This window comes from Heteronotia binoei, chromosome 1 (assembly GCF_032191835.1).
Source record: "Heteronotia binoei isolate CCM8104 ecotype False Entrance Well chromosome 1, APGP_CSIRO_Hbin_v1, whole genome shotgun sequence".
Lineage (NCBI taxonomy): Eukaryota > Metazoa > Chordata > Lepidosauria > Squamata > Gekkonidae > Heteronotia > Heteronotia binoei.
The window spans coordinates 100,737,704-100,755,057 of record NC_083223.1 but is presented as its reverse complement, the minus strand read 5'-3'; the positions used below and the strand labels follow the sequence as shown (position 1 = coordinate 100,755,057).

At 41.5% G+C, this 17,354-nt stretch overlaps 1 protein-coding gene across 2 annotated transcripts in view; it reads left to right on the top strand.

Annotated features, from left to right (window-relative positions):
- The window catches only part of CDK19 (cyclin dependent kinase 19), a 165,208-nt gene that overhangs the window by 15,512 nt on the left and 132,342 nt on the right, over nucleotides 1-17,354 (top strand). Inside the window, exon 2 of one of the 2 annotated variants that reach the window (XM_060238158.1) lies at nucleotides 868-928. The exons of the other annotated variant lie outside the window; for it this stretch is intronic. The gene's annotated coding sequence lies outside the window, so the exon portion shown is untranslated. The remainder of the gene's footprint in view (nucleotides 1-867; nucleotides 929-17,354) is intronic. 2 annotated transcript variants of the gene reach the window in all.

The window sequence follows — 17,354 nt, the reverse complement described above, 5'->3', positions numbered from 1 at the left end:
GAACTACTTTCACCTTTTCTTTAACTTTTGAATGCCCAGAATGTATATTTTTCTTAAGGGACTTCCCATAATATTGTCATCTCTTATGTCTTCTTACTTGTTGAGGTTAGATCAGTTTCTCCAATGGAAAACTGTTGATCCTGGGACAGCTATTTTGTTATAAACAAAATTAAGAATAATTGTCTCTACCAATGAAGAACATAACTTGTGTAATATAGCCAACTTCCATGAAGCTGTTTAATTTTAATTAAAAATTTGAAAATTTACCTATGTTCCCATTGAAAAATTATTTTAGTCAGATCTTCACATTTGTTGTAATTAGATTTTTTTTTACAGTGTATGGATTAGCAGCATCAGACAGGTGATAGAGGATAGTTTTTTTCAGGAGATAGATAGCGTTTTCAGATCAGAAAGTGGTTTGAAAGAGGAATCTGTGTTTGTGGTATATATGTTCATCTCATATTTGTTTTCAGAAAACAGTTTAGGGTTTCATATTATTTTAAAAGCCTAGAAACAACAGAGACATCCGTGGGATTTGAATTCACTTTCAATCCTATTTAAAAGTATGGTCAAACTTCAAACCAAGTTAATAATAACATCAGGGAGGAAATCACTTTTGCTCATTCATTGCCAGCTTCTGAATTAGTAAACAGCAAATAGCAAGCCTTTATTGGCATAAAACAGATTTAGCAGTAAGCTTCTGAATTTAGAAAGGTATTAATCTGGTAACTGTCTTGTTTCTGGATAGTATGCCAGTTTGTTGAAGAACAACTCAGTGGGTTTCTAGTTATTGGGCACTGTTGGGTTTTGAGAAGTGAAGCCTATACATCTATAAATCACTGCTTTTTACTTCTGCTGTGTTCATAGATTCCATCGGGCTTCGTATATGGACATCAAGCCTTGGAAGTAGCAGAATATTCAGCAGAAGGTAAAGAGGAGTGCTGCCTTCTGGTGTCATAGTATGTTCCTGTGTGTGTGTGTGGATTGGGATAGTTAGTGTTGTTGTTTAATCCTTCAGGAAGAGAGAAAAAATACCCAAGTAGAATTTGGGTCCTGGATAATTCAGTTGTGAAATATTATCAATAGACAACATACTGGACTGCAGTTAAATATTGTCAAATGTTCAATGAAATTAAGTATGTACTCGTGACAGTGGCAGCCTGACTTTTTCAGTGTTGTTGGTTAGTTCTATAACAGTGATGGAAATGAGAGTCCTGTGTTTCCCAGGAATGAAGATTTTCTCTCATACTCACCCATGTCCCTCATTTAGGCACATGCATCCCTTCCATTTCAGCTCTCTATAAAAGACATCTATCCTCTTCCTTTCCAATTTATTTTGGATGTTTTAGTCATTTTCTTGTCTGTTAACATTTAGAGCAGGATCCTGGAAGAGGGACAGAAAGCATTAAACATACAGGTGTGTGTTGGCACACACATGGAGTAATCACAGTGGCTGGCAGTCCTTTTATTGATGCTTGTTTAATCGAAAAAAGACAACTTGGGTTGAACATGACAGGGTCTTATAAAATTGTGCAAGGGTAGAGAAAATGGATAATACTCTCCTATAATACTAGAACAGGGATGGTCAAACTTGCTTAATATAAGAGCCAAATAGAATATATGTCAGATATTTGAGAGCTGTAAGATATGAATGTCAGATGTTTGAGAGCTGCAAGGAAGGAAGGAAGGCAAAGAGATGGGGAGGAAGACAGAGGTGGAGGTGGAAAGGAAGCAACTTTAAATGCATTATCCAAGCCATTGGCTTGCTTGGCTTGGAGAAGTGATTTAAAGAGAAAAAGGCTTTTTCCAAGCTGGCCAATGGGGCGGTGGGGGTTTCAAGAGCCACACAATGGCCCTGTTCACACAGTGTGTTGAGTCCGTGTAAAACTGAACTGGTTCTGTTCCGAATATCTTTGTTCCAGATATTATCGATCAGATTGCCATACTGCAATCTTTTGCCATCTTTTACCATCTTTTGCCATCCACACTACGGTACCATGCAGTTCTTTTTTCTCCACTTTTATGCACACGTGCAGATAGGTTGAAACATTATGTGGTTATGCAGTTATGTGCATATCGCTAAGTAGTAAAAAAAAAAAATAGCGACCATAAACCAGATGTCTGAGGCTCCTTTTGCTCTGGGACAGCCTTCAGACATCTGGAAGTTGGTCGAGAACTATCCAGACAGGGAAACAAGGTGAAACCGGAGAACTCAGAAAACACCACAAAGGAGCAGGTAACAAAATACTCTGGTTCCAAGAAGGACTGGAGGGGGCTACTATGAGTTAATACCGAGAGGCAGATGTTGCTGTCTGATCAGCCACTTTTAATTCGGTATGAAACAGCAGTGACAACTGATTATACTGTGTGTCTGAACAGCCCCTGTGTGTGTAAAAGAGCCACAGTTTGGTCACTCCTGTACTAGGAGTGCACAATGAAGCTGATGTGCAGGTAGATTCAGGACTGACAAAAGGAAGTACTTCTTAGGGAGTAATTAAATCCTGGAATTCACTGCCAGAGGTCATAGCGATGACCATGGGCACAGGCTGATGGGGGAGAGGTATCTCAATAACTGCTAGCCATAGTGAATAAGTTGGAACTTCCACATTCAGAGGCTTTAACCTCTGAATAATAGTCCTAGGAGGCAACATCAAGTGAAGGCCTCCGGAGCAACTGGTTAGCCATTGTGTGAAACTGTATGCTGAATAAAATGGGCCTACTGTTCTGAAAGAACAGGGGTTGAATTATGTGTTTATATGCTGCTCAGAATTTTACAAGAAGGTGGTGGCTGCATTTGCTGTGAATACCATTGTGCGCACACACACTGTGCTTCTCCATAAATTACGCTAATTAATCAACAGTTTAATACAAGTGCAATGGAAGTAGTTGGTGCCATTCTGCAGGTTTAATTTAGTGTGACTGGGTGTGTTGATCTTCTATAACTACACATGTCAGCTTAATAGAGACAGAACCTCTATTCCTTAATCAAATCATCTTGCCCTAGGCCTCTTCTCAGGCTGTGCAACACCTAGGATGCCTTTATTTATTTGTTTATTTATTTATTTATTTATTTATTTATTTATTTATTTATTTATTTATTTATTGTTTATAGCCCGCCCTTTCCCAAATGGGCCCTGAGTGGGTTACAACAATCAATAAAGCTTAGGTGAGGATGATGATAGTGAGATGCAAACCACTTAGATTTTACAGTCTCTGGACAGATAAAGAAGCATGCCTTTCACAAAGGAACTGTGGTCTGCACATGATGAAAGACACATTTCTTGTAGGCCTTTTTTAAAAAAATTCCCTCCCTTTGAAAAAGAGCTCAGAAGCACTTATCCCTAGATTGCAGAAATATCATAAATAAATCTAGCAGTACTAAATAGATGCCTGGGAGTTAGGGCTGTTATAAAGTTCACTGCATTTACTAAGGGTTAAAATGAGCTTCTGTGTAATATAATGCTAAGTATAAAGCTTCTGAGAGGGACTTGACTGATAAATGATTAGCCATGTTGGTTTGTCAAATAAATTAAAAAGCAGTAGGGCAATAACCTTATTAGGATCAACTAAAACATCCAAAATAGTGAGCAATTCATCCAGTTTTTATAACATTTTATAATTTAGTAGTTTTTTTTAAATTCTGCGCTTTTGTTCTTGTTTTAATAACTTAATGCTCTGAATCAATATATCTAAGGCCCCATCTGCTGATATTTAAATTCAGAGTCTAGAGCCATGAACAGAAAAGAGTATTTCCAGAAATCAGAGAAAAACCCCATGGAGGAGGTTTAAAACCCCCAAAAGAAGAGAAGTAGCATCTATACTGGGGTGGCCAAACTTGCTTAACATAAGAGCCGCATAGAATACATCAGATTTGAGAGCTGCAAGACATGAACAAATATTATGTACTTGTCTTTATTAAAACTCTTAATACTTTCTTTGCACAGAAAGAAAAAATACATATGTGTGCACTTTACAACACAAGCATGCTAGAAAGAAACTTTTAAAAAACAAAAGCTGGGTATAACCTTCCCCATAAGACCAGCGTAGGGAAAGGTTAGGGAATTGTTTTTTGGCACCAGTGGGAGAAGAAAACATACATGTACCATATAAATCACAGATCACCGGTTGCATCATTATTTATTTTATTTATTTGGTCGACTTATATTCCGCCCTTTCCCATACGGGCTCAGGGGAGATCACAGTCATAATGAAACAATTAAAATACAATAATTACTCAATAATATACCAATAAAACAAAGCTACAAAAATATACATAGGCGGGCAGGCACATATTTCAGGTAAAACAAATATTCCAGCTCGTAATTTTATAGCCTATTGTGGGGGAGGGTAATAGATGGTATAAGCAGTAGAATGAGGGGACGTCCGCCTGCCTCAACCAAAGGCCTGGCGAAACAGCTCTGTCTTGCAGGCCCTACGAAACGGAAGTAAATCTGGTAGCGCCCGGATCTCCACAGGGAGCTGATTCCACCAGGCCGGGGCTAGGGCCGAAAAAGCCCTGGCCCTGGTCAAGGCAAGCCGGACATCCTTTGGGCTGGGGATGGGCAGAAGATGTTGGTTGGCTGATCGCAACAGTCTTCAGGGCTCGTATGGGTAGCGGTGGTCTTGCAAGTATGTCAGTCCCAGGCCGCGTAAGGCTTCGAAGGTCAGTACTAAAACCTTGAAGCGGATTCGGTACTCAATTGGTAACCAGTGCAATGTGTACAGCATCGGCCAACTGCCTGCTCGTAAAGTCAGTCCAGTTACTAGCCGTGCAGCCGCATTTTGCACCAGTTGGAGTTTCCAGATCAGCCTCAGGGGCAAGCCTGCGTAAAGTGAGTTACAGCAGTCCAATCTGGAAGTGACCGTTGCATGGATCGCTGTAGCTAAGTCATGGGGGGGTCAGATAGGATGCTAGCTGTTTGACCTGCTGAAGATGATGAAATGCAGATCGTGCAACTGCTGTGACCTGGGCCTCCATGGAAAGGGAGACATTCAGTGTCACGCCCAGACTCCTCACCTTCTGGGATGGCACAAGAGGAGCACCATCCAGGGCGGGGAGACGGATGTCTGATCTTAGCCCCCCTCGGCTCAGGTACAGGACCTCTGTCTTAGCTGGATTAAGCTTCAGCCGGCTTAATTTGTCTTCATTAAAACTTAACTGCAACCATCCACCCACAGCTTCTAGTGCCCTGGTCAAATGTTCCAGGGTGGTGTCTGCATGGGCATCCATCAGCAGATAGAGCTGGGTGTCATCTGCATACTGGTGACAACCCAGCCCAAAACCTTGGGCAATCTGGGCAAGGGGGCGCATATAGATGTTAAACATCATTGGCGAGAGAATAGCTCCCTGCGTCACACCGCATTTGAGTGAGTGCCGCAGGGAGATTATGCATCTCTCTTTGTCATTATTTATCTCTCTTTGTCTTGCACCAAGGTTAGTAAATACAGCTCCTACAAGAGCTATGAAACTAAAGGGGAATCCTGCACAGCCCTCTTTAATTCCATCCCTCCTTCCAGTGGCCCCCTTGGCTCTTGCACTATCTTTCCCTGCTCTAGGTCCCCAGGTGACTTCTGTGGTGAAGGAGAAGAGCTTGCAGACCTGCCTATTTCCTCTTCTTCCTCGCTTCACACATGGCAGAAATAGGTCCACGCTCAGAGGCTGGCTGAGGTCCCGATGCTTAGCCAGGGCTGGCCCTAGACTATCTGGCTCCCTAGACAAAGCTAACTTCTGGCGCCCCCCCTAAACCAATTTTCAAAAACAAATGAATTATCACCATGACTTCCAGGTGCGCATGCACACACACACACACAAAACAAAGAACCCAACTTGAAACTGCTATTTTAAAAAAAATAACTTTGAGAACAAGTAATACAACAAGTCTTTTTTTGGGGGGGGGTCTCTGAAGTGCCACTGGATTTGAATCTAGCTCTTCTATTGTAGACCAACACCCCCCCCCCCCCCTTTTTAAATAGGCCTAGCTCTGGAGCAATATATGACATTAGGCTCCTATTTGAAGCAAGACTAACCAAACCTTTTGCAGAAAATAATATTGCCAGTCCACAAAAAATCTTACTGTAAAAATTAAATCCACTGTGCAACTGTGTACCAGCATCAAATGGTAGCATCAAAGCTTGCAGTGGAATAAACTATGTTTTTACTGCAGACTTCTGTGTAATATCAAATAATGCAAAACAAATAATGCATTGCACCCTATGGTGGGACATCAATATTATGAATTTGCTGGGGGTTATGTTGGCACAACTGGTTGTGGATTTAACGTCTGGAGAATGAACCTTCATGATTTGTTCTGTGTCACTATCATGTGTAGGGTCGAGAAGGTTTTGCATATAGATTTTGTTTATACCTCCTTTCTCCCCACTGAAGACCCAAAGCAACTTACATCATTCTCAGTTGCCTCCATTTATCCTCTGTGTCTACCAATTGGGAGGGGAGGTATACATGATTGAAGATTTTCAATCAGTGATTCACCTTTCCATTTAGTGAGATCAGAAAAGAACATAATATCAAAGCAACTATGATGCATGTTGTCTTATTGTTTTTAAAGCAGGCATGAAGTATGTTTAAATGCCAACTAAAACCAATATATCCATCATGCAATAGAATGCATCACACCCTTTTCACAAAAAATACCATGTCAAAATTTCTGGACTTTTCCTGTAAAATCTCGCCCCCCCCCCCCCCGGTTGGTTTGGTGTGTTTATTGTGAGAAAAAAAAACACTCTAAAGGGAGAGGAAGGAAGAAAAGTAGAGCAGGATAATTAACTCAGTTAAACACTGCTAAACAAATAAAAGTAGATAACAAGTTTTAACATCCATTTTCTCTAGTGGAACTGACTTCTGCAAGCTGGAGATGAGCTGAAGAAGCATCTGAAGAAGTGTGCTTGCACATTAAAAGCTGTACCTTGAAGTAAACTTTGTTGGTCTTAAAGGTGCCATTGGACTCAAAGTTTAAACAAGGTTTAAAAAGCTGAGACAAATCTCACAATGTTCCAGCCACCCTGGCCAGCACATATCAAAGCTAAGTTGGATATTGGGGTGTCAAAAATGTCAAAGGAAAAAGGCAATAAAGCAAACATAAAACAGTCTCTACAAGACCAAGAACTCACAGCCAGGATGCTGCTCAGAGTCAGTAGATTATTCCCTGCCTGACCTGCACACTAACTCTTACTTCCTATTTTGAAAAAGAGGCTGTTCTTCTTAAAGGTAAAGCCACCCCAAAGTTCTCTGTAAGTATTCTACTGAGGTGGTCTGCAGATTCTATTTCCTTAATCAGAGGAGTGATAGTGAGAAACATTTTTCATCAAGCTATTTTTAAACTCAGGAAAAAAATAATCTTAAAATAGCAGTCCTTTCCTTGACTGCATAGAGCTCCTCAGGAGGAGATAGAGACCCCTTTCCTCAAAGAAGAGTCTGTCTGGTGCCTTCTGTTAGGGGACACTGCAGTGGTGAAAGTTGGGGGATCCTTGCTCAACCAGGGCCTTCAGAACACCTGCCCCCCCATTAGTAGTTTACCAGAGGATAATGCAGAGCTGAGGCAGCCCAAAGGATCCCTGGGAACTAGAGCAGAGAATGGAGAAAAGGAGCCCAGACAGAAACAACATTTGCTGTGCTGGAGAAGATAAGCAGGGGAGGGGGGGCAGATGGGGGGGAGAAGAACTCGAGAGTGAAACGGGAAAGGCTGATGCTGGAGAAGGTAGTAGGGATTGAAAGAGGGTAGCAGGCTGAGAGAGGCAGCAGCTAAGGAGGGAAAAGCAGCGCCTGAAACTCTCAACAAAAGTTATTAGAGAAGCAGAGAGCTGGGAGATGGGCCAGAGCAAGCAGTGCAGGCAGGCACTTCTCGGCCAGCACTTGGACCCGAGGGCAGCACAAAGGGTGGAGCAAGCGTCAGTGGTGCAGGCAGCCACTTCCTGGGCAGCGCTTGCTCAGAGGAAGCCCTGGGGGTGGTGCAAAGGACGGAGCAAGCACCAGTGGCACAAGCAGGCACTTCCCAGTTGGCGCTTGCTCAGAAAGATACTAGGGCAGCACCAGGGCTGGAGCAAATGCTGGCGGTGCAGGCAGGCACTTCCCCGCTGGTGCTTGAGGAGTCTGGGGGCAGGGTAAAGGCCAGAGCAAGCTCCAGCAATGCACACAGGCATTTCCAGGCTGGTGCTTGCTCAGAAGGAGCCCTGGACGGCGCAAAGGCAGCAGCATGCGCCAGCAGCACAAGCAGATGCTAGCTGGGTCATGTGGGAGAAGGTTTTGCTCCCCCTCTTCTCTGGAACCAGGGGAGCAAAGCCTTCTCCTGCTGACTTCAAAGTGTTAGATGGCATGCCGGCCGCATCGAAGCCAGTAGGGCCCAGCATTGGCATAGCTTGGACTTTTGGGGGGGGGGCGTCGCCACGGAATGCAGCTGCATTGCAGCGCCTGGGAGGGAAGGCAGGGGGGCAGCAGCAGCAGCAGCAGTGGGCGGGGAGAGCCAGGCAGGCAAACTAGGCGGTTGTAGTGGGCACTGAGGGGGGAGCCCAATTTGGTGCCCCCACCTCCTGGTGCCCTAGGCAACTGCCTAGTTTGCCTAATGGACGAGCCGGCCCTGTGCTTAGCAAGCTTACTTGAGAGTAAGCCTGCTTTAAGTTTCTCCTTGACCTCCAGGAGCTGCACAATATGTGTGAAGGAGCCTCATGTGACTCCCAAGCTGCAGTTTGGCCGCCCTTGACCTATACCTTTCAATGAATGAAATCTCAGTAGTGATTGTGAGAGTTGCTAGGCAGTCACAACAATATTGCCAGCCTTTGGACCCTAGTTTCTTTTTTGTTTTTTCTTTAAAAGAAATTTATGATTGAAAGCATTTACAGAGCAATTAAAATCAGACCCTAGTTTCTGTTAGTAAAAGGCAGAGAGGAGGGGGCAGAGCCCTTTCCAGTGCTATGTTGACTTCCCAGTCTGCCTTGCTCCCCTCTGTCCTGCCCTGGAGGGAGGACTCGGGGACTAGGCCTGGCAGCAGCCACCAGGCAACTTGCTATCGTGCACTTTGCTCAATTTGTGCAAGTGTGGCAGTGGCTAAGACTTGATGCTATGTAACTTGTATGGGCCTAGCAGCAGCCTCAACACTATTTGTGTGACTTGGCTGGACTTGGCATTAAGCACCACACAACTCACCTGAGCAGGTTGTACAAATTTTGCTACTTAGATAGATTTTTTTGCTAGGGGGAGTGAAGGAAGGAAAGCTGAGAGCCTATGTGGTGTGGTGGTTAGAATGTCAGGCCTAGAATTTGGAAGACCCAGGTTTAAATCCCCACTCTGCTATGGAAACTTGCTGGATAACCTTGGGCCAGTCACTCTCTCAGCCTAATTTACTTCACAGTATTCTTGTAAGGATAAAATGGAGGAGAGCAGAATGATGTAATCTGCTTTGGGTCCCTATTGGGGAGGAAAGCAGACTATAAAACAAACAAGTAAATAATAAAGCTGAAGATGGAGGGAATAAAAGAAAGGTTGGTTGGTGATTGAGAAGGGAGAAGAGGAAGGACAGAGAATATAGGGACTGCCAGGAGAGAAAAAAGTAGTTTGGAGAAGGGGATACCGGGGGAAATGAAGTGACCGCCCAGAAGTATTTGTGGGTTCACTGCCTGTATGTTTCTATGATGTGACCAGTCATTGGCCCCCAAGCCCTTGTCAGATTCCAGCCCTGTAACCAAGAGAAAACTAATGTTGAACAGAAATATGTTGAATTATCTGAACCTTCTCTGCATAGGTTAAAGTTGTAGATGAGGTTACAGAGCAGTTTTGAATCCACTACTAAGCTGCATGAAAAGAAATTAGGAGTTAGGGCTGTTACAAGTGTTTATAACTTCAGAACAAGGAAGTGAAGGAGTGTACAACATACCTAATTACAGTACCTTTTATGTATGCAGGGCTCTTCTTATTTTAGAATCATAAAGTTGGAAGGGACCTCCAGGGTCATCTAGTCCAACCCCCTGCACAATGCAGGAAATTCACAAATACCTCCTCCTAAATTCACAGAATCTGCATTGCTATCAGATGGCCATCTAACCTCTGTTTAAAAACCTCCAAAAAAGGAGAGCCGACCACCTCCCAAGGAAGCCTATTCCACTGAGGAACGGCTCTGTCAGGATGTTCTTCCTAATGTTGGGCAGGAAACTCTTTTGATTTAATTTCAACCCGTTGGTTCTGGTCCTGCTCCTGCCTTCTGGGGCCGCAGAAAACAATTCCACACCATCCTCTATATGGCGGCCCTTCAAGTACTTGAAGATGGTGATCATATCACCTCTCATCCGCCGCCTCTCCAGGCTAAACATGCCCAGTGCCTTCAACCTTTCTTTATAGGACTTGGTCTCCAGACCCCTCACCATCTTTGTCGCCCTCCTCTGGACTCGTTCCAGCTTGTCTATATCCTTCTTAAAATGTGGTGCCCAAAACCGAACACAATACAGCATGTTCTTATGGTGCAATACTTATGGTTTCTAAGGGTTGACACTATGTTGGTAGAAATCTTATGATTAAACCTGATCCTAATGTGATTGTTGCCACGTATTACAATAGATGTGGATAAAACTAGTCGGATACTTCCTTGAATAGTGAGAATGTGGTCATCTCAACATTTAGTTGTCTGAAGATGTATCACACTCCTACTAAGTCTGGTGTGGCTAAGGCTGAATAAACAAATGATGGAACAATAATTTTTATTTCATTCAATTTCATTCAATAAAGAGTTGCTGCTTCTAGGTATGACAGGGCTTGAATCAGCCACAATTTTAGGGTTGAATCAAACTTGATTAGTTTCTTTGATAAATAACTATTTTAGTATCATTATAGACCATACATAGGTCATTGCATGTGACTGTAGCCACATATATATTTCACTGAGTTGAGTATCCATGCAACAAAATACATACCTGATTTTTTTAGGTTTCACTGCTTTCTCAATAAAGTTTTGTGCTCAGTTTTGTTTCTGTTGTTCATATAACTAGAGATAAAATGATTGGTTATGAATAGCCTTATTTGTCTGGGATTTATGCATATAACATTTCATATGACCTTAGTAGTTGTTTAATTGTGTGTCATCTTGACCTATCTTTGTTGCTGAAATCTTCCTCTGTGCCAGAATATGTAAAGTTGGTGAAAGGAAATTTGTTACCTGTTGAATCACAGATTGTACTTTTATAATTACATAAGCATACTTTTTGAGGGTAGCTGTGTTGTTTTACAGTAGAACAGCTACATCTAGTTCAGTAGCACTTTTAGAAACCAACAAGATTTGACGGGTTATAAGTTTTCAAAGGGAGCTTTGACTCATGAAAGTTTGTACCCCAAAAATTGTATTGGTCTCTAAGTTGCTACTGGACCCAAAGCTAGATGTTATAATTACACAGTTTCCATTTTGTTTTGTATTTTTGAGTGCTAGAATAATTTCCAACAAAAGCGCTGCTTATACAGAGGTTATGTCATTGGTTTTAGGTGTTCCTTTAACAAGAATAGAACTGGCTTCAGAGGTGACACCGTCAGTAGGAAGCTATTTTAGGATTGTGTAAGTGGTTGTGCAGAATTATTATGTGACTTACACTGTGTGTGTAGAATCATTAGGCTAGATATTAGCAGAAGACTTTCAATTTGTGCTCTTCACCCCAAGGCTGAAATCTTCACACACAAATGCTCTTTCTGACATCCACAGTTTACACACACAATTCAAATGACAGTATTCTACAAGGGCAGAGCACAAATTAGCACAATAATTTACATCAAAGTGTATGGAAGGTGAGATGATGTCAATGGGTTACTGTTTTATTTATTAATATGTTTCTAATGTGCTTTATGCAAGAAAAGGGAATCAAAGTTGCTTATCACAGAAGGGTGTGAAAATTCCTTCTGTGAAGTTGCTGTTTTTGTCAAATACAGTCTAATATACTCCATGTTTAAAAAACTATTACATCTGTATTAACTAATAATACTTCATAAAACAGGTTGGTTACTAATAAAGGTTATTTGTTTAAAATAATGTTTTGATTACTTCTGATTTCATCTTTTTTACCACCTGTTCCATAAAAAGACCATTACATTTAGTTCAAAATATGCATATTTTGTTTTCAAACCATTCCCTTTAAAATATTACATTTCAAGTTTACAAGTCGCCATTTTGAAAAGAATTTGACTACATTTGTAGTTCACTAACCATCACTTGGCTAACTAAGCTTATCAAAGTTACAAAGAAAATATCCTGCATTGACTATCAAATAATGGACAAGTTTTCTTGAAGTACCATTTTAGTTAGAATACCTAAAAGAACTCATAACACTATGTGGTACATACTGAATACAAAGAATCATTCACCTATTAAACACCTAAAAATTAAAATTTCAAAAATGAATTCTTAACTTTTGACTGAGTCAGATAAGAGTTGATTGTTGTTATTAGTCTGCCTTTCCTGCTTAGGCTTAAGTAACATCAGCTATTAAACAACAATAAACAGGACCTTTGTGGCACCAAAGCGGAGCAATTATTACTCTAGTGCAAGATTTTGTGGACTATAGCTGAATCTGTCAGGTTAATTGTTCTGTTACGCAATCTGGTTTGCTCCAACTTTCTGCATAACTGAGGGAGCAATGCTAAGCTGCAGGTGAACACTGAAGTTAGTCTCATTTTATTCAACAGCCCTTATACCTTGGAAAGTGTTATCAGAACAGCAGCCTAAAGCAAACAACCCTCACTTTTTTGTGTGGCTGCCTTAGTGAAATAAGGGATTAATTGCCACCTACACGATGGCATTCTTGCTTTCATGGCATATCTGACTGTGGTAACACAGAGAGTGATCCAGGATTATGTGGTGTAAATGTGGTGGGGCTGAGTTGTAGTTCTCCAGCAACACCTTTTCAAAGTGATCAGGTAGTTAGGAGCAGAACCACCAAAGAACAGAGCTCCTGAATCCTAAGTCAACCAGCTACTCCTGATGATATGCTCTTGAGTGAAGATCATCAGTCACAGCTACCAGTGTTGTTTCTGTACAAATCCAGGCTTGAATCTGGATTGAAATGAGAATAGATAATTTGCTTGTTCTAAACGCACATGCCACTGCACGATGACTATGCATTTGATTATATTGCCAAAGAATGGAATATTAACCAGTGGATGGTAGTTGCTGAGGTTAGTCTGGTCCAGGGACACATTATTCAGGATGAGTTTCACAACTGCTACTTTCAGGTGACCAGCACCATCACTTCTCTCAAGGCTGGATTTGTAATATCCCAGGCCCACTCAACCAGCCCAACCTGGTTTGCAACTGTCAGTGAAAAGGGACAAAATCAGGAGAAAAATGTTATTTTAAAATCAAGCGTATCAGTATATATAAAATCTGGCCTGTCAGTATAAAGGTACTTTTCTAATGTGTAACCATCAATATTAAGTTCATGTTTGTTTTATGTCAATTCTTGTATAATCATCTCCTGTGGTTTTATTTGCAAGAAAGCATAAATGTTATATGATTTGCAGTTTTCTTTTCTTGTGTTTCTGTTACTCTAGTTCACAGGGTCATCTAGGTCATCATACAGAACTTCCTGATCCTTGTTTTTATTAATTGGGTGTTCTGGAAATTTGATCAACAAACTAACTTCCTTACCAGAGTTCTCTGTTGTGGTCTTGCATAAAAATAAATTCTAAAAATGACATTTAAAAGTTACTAGTTGGAGAAAATTAACATGAAACCTTAGACTTTTGCAATAATATGAGTTTCTTTTTTAGCTAGGTTTTAACTCCATGCCTATTGCCAATCCTTGTACTGATGGCTGGAAGAAAGTAAAAGACTTCTGACCATGTGCCATATCTGCAGCACCTCGCCTGTGCCCAACATCCCAGCCACCAGAATTTGAGGGCCCAGTGAGTAGTTTTCTGCAAGTCTTTCTTTCTGAAAACACTAGGGCCGATTTCCCACTCACCCTATGCCGCTCTGACATGCCTCTTTTCAGCGCAGTGTCTTCCTGATTTCTCACTATCTGCCTCGGGGCGTCAGCAAAGATTGGCGTTTTGCGCAGCAAAGAGAAACTGGTTTTTAGCGGTTTCTTTTTGCTGTGCAAAAACGCCGACGCAAGCTGAAGCCCTGGGGCAGATAGTGGGAAACTGGAAGGATGCCGCGCTGAAAAGAGGAACGTCAGAGCGGCGTAGGGTGAGTGCAAAATCGGTCTAGAATGGCAGTAAATGAAGCTGGCAACAGAATACCTAACGAGAAATGCAAGAAACATTAAATGAAGAATGAAAAAAAAATGTGAATTTAAATCTCCTTTTACAGCATTTTTTTTGTATTGCAGTATAGTCTTTAAGCTCCATGAGTCTGCATGATTAGCAGAGTAAAATTTCTAAATATTTTCTGTCTTGTGTAAGAAATCTCTGAATAGGATTATATCAAATAAAAAAGACATCTGCTAATCTCCCCATCTTTGTTTCTGAATTTAATATAGTTATTGTAGAAATATGAACACACATGTGAAGTTGCCTTGCACTGAAACTGACCATCAGTCCATCAAGGTCATTACACAGACTGGCAACAGTTCTCCATGATCTGGCATAAAGGTCTTTCACATCAGCTGGTCCTTTTAAATGAAGATGCTGGGGATTGAATTTAGGAGCTTCTGCATACAAAGCAGAGGCTCCTCTGCTGTGCTGCAGCCCCTGCCAATAGGTTGTCCTGAATGAAAAATCTAGTGTCTGAAAGCAAATTCTCTTGAAATAACTTCTAGGGAATTCACACATTATCAGGTTTAACTCCCTGTAGAAACCAGCACACAGGTACTGTAGAATCATGACCATTAAGGTGCAGGCATCATGTACCTTGATAGCTGAAAGATTGATGCTTCTCTTTGGAGGTGATTTTGAAATCTTTACATTTTATCAGCTGTTTATGATGCCTGTTCACAGATGTTGAGATTGCTAAATATTTAAGTGATGCTAAAGGGTAGCACATGTATTCCAGTTAATTTGAGACTACATTTGGCCCTTGTTAGCTTTGCTTTGTGTCTGAATGAAATGGGTTTACATGAGCTTGGGAATAGCATAAAGAGAGTAGAAGAGGTGGAAACAAATGGAGCAGGGGTTTTACTCAATGGCAGAGCACATCCATGCAGAAGATCCCAGTTTTGATTCATGGTATTTCTAATTAAAATATTGGGTAACAGATATTAGGAAAGGCCTTTCTCTGTTGGAGATTCCAGGTAGCCTCTGCCTATCGGAGTATATGGGCCCGAGCTGGATAAACTATTTGTCTGACCACATAAGCAGAAGAATTTCAGAGGGTTCCCCCCCACCACATTTGTTTAACATAAAGCATTCCCCAAAATGGTTTGAGTGTGATTGACAGTTTCTATTAGACTATTGTGGAATGCAAATTATTGCATTACATTTTGAGATTGTATCTTAATGTCCTCAATAAGTAGTGTTTTGAATTTTTTTAGCCATATAATTTGTTTTTACTTATTAATGAGACACCAGTTCAGTGTACTGGTTAAGTGCATGGACTCTTATCTGGGAGAACTAGATTTGATTCCCTACTCCTCCACTTGCAGCTTCTGGAATGGCCTTTGGTCAGCCATATCTCTAGCAGAGCTGTCCTTGAAAGGGCAGCTTCTGTGAGAGCTCTCTCAGCTCCACCTACTTCACAGGGTGTCTGTTGTGGGGGAGGAAGGTAAAGGAGATTGTAAGCTGTTCCAAGACTCTGAGATTGGGAGTAAAGAGCAGAGTATAAATCCAATATCATCATCATCTATGTCTGCATGGTTTTGGGTGGTGCAGTTCTTAATTAGAAATTACTTTGCCTCGAGTTTGTTGACTTTATAAACACATAGTTTGGCCTCTAGAAAACTAAGAAATGTGAAATAAGCATTTGCTTTGATAAGGATATGCAGTTCTTGCTTTACGGAGTGCTTTTTAGTGAATGGTCGATCCACTCCAGTTACCACAGCAGTTACACTTGATACATCTCCAAGTAGATGTCTTGTACTTTATTTAGACTATGCAGCTCTCCTTCAAACCCATTAGGATTTGTGGAAATCAGTCTGTCACGTTAGAAAGCAGGAATGGTGAGGCCAGTTTTCCAAAAGTATAGTATGGCTAGGTCTGCCAACTACTTTTGGTCTTACTAATGCTAGTTGGTCGAGCAGATTTTTGCACTGAGAGACTTATCATGTCTTCTTTGGTTATGTTTCTTTTGGTTATTTTTTCTCGGTTTAACTGTTTTTCACGTCTGTTTTAATAGCAGACTTCTCTTCTAAGTATTGTTGACTAATCCAGCTAGCCTGGGGTATCTGTCTGGTTATTACAAATCCAAATTTGGAGCTTGTTAACCTTCTGCTGTATGCAGATTGTCAGAATTAAATTGTTCTGAAATTCATGGGTAGCAAAGGTCTTAACTAAAATTATTTTACGGTATGCAGTTTGAAATATGTCAAGTGTTTAGTATTGAAAATAATAATTGGTAAAGGCAGCAAGGAGACAAATAAGAGAACACCATCAACGTACAATCCATTTGCTTGAAGAATACAACCATAAAGTGATCTTTTTTGTCTTCTATCTAGACAATTAAAAAATATAAGAGTTAAGAATTGCAGCAAAACTGGACATGTTGTGGAAAATTTATGATCAGGATCTTTTGTATCATTGTTTTGCAAAATCAAAGTGGTGGTGGTGGTGGGGTAGATATTGAATCTGGCTAGAATCTTACATGGCCTGGGACCAGCATACCTGCGGGACCATTTCTCCTAACATTAGCCCCAGAGGTCGTTGCGCTCGACCAGTCAACATCTCCTGACCATCCCTGGCCCAAGGGACATCTGGCTTGCCATGACCAGGGCCAGGGCTTTTTTGGAATCAGCTCCCTGTGGAGGTTCTGTAAGGGAAGATCTTGCCTCACTAACCTGCTACATTTCTTTGAGGGGGTGAACAAACATGTGGACAAAGGAGACCCAATAGATGTTGTTTACCTTGACTTCCAGAAAGCTTTTGATAAAGTTCCTCATCAAAGGCTCCTTAGAAAGCTTGAGAGTCATGGAGTAAAAGGACAGGTCCTCTTGTGGATCAAAAACTGGCTGAGTAATAGGAAGCAGAGAGTGAGTATAAATGGGCAGTCTTCGCAGTGGAGGACGGTAAGCAGTGGAGTGCCGCAGGGCTCGGTACTGGGTCCCATGCTCTTTAACTTGTTCATAAATGATTTAGAGTTGGGAGTGAGCAGTGAAGTGGCCAAGTTTACGGATGACACTAAATTGTTCAGGGTGGTGAGAACCAGAGAGGATTGTGAGGAACTCCAAAGGGATCTGTTGCGGCTGGGTGAGTGGGCGTCAACGTGGCAGATGCGGTTCAA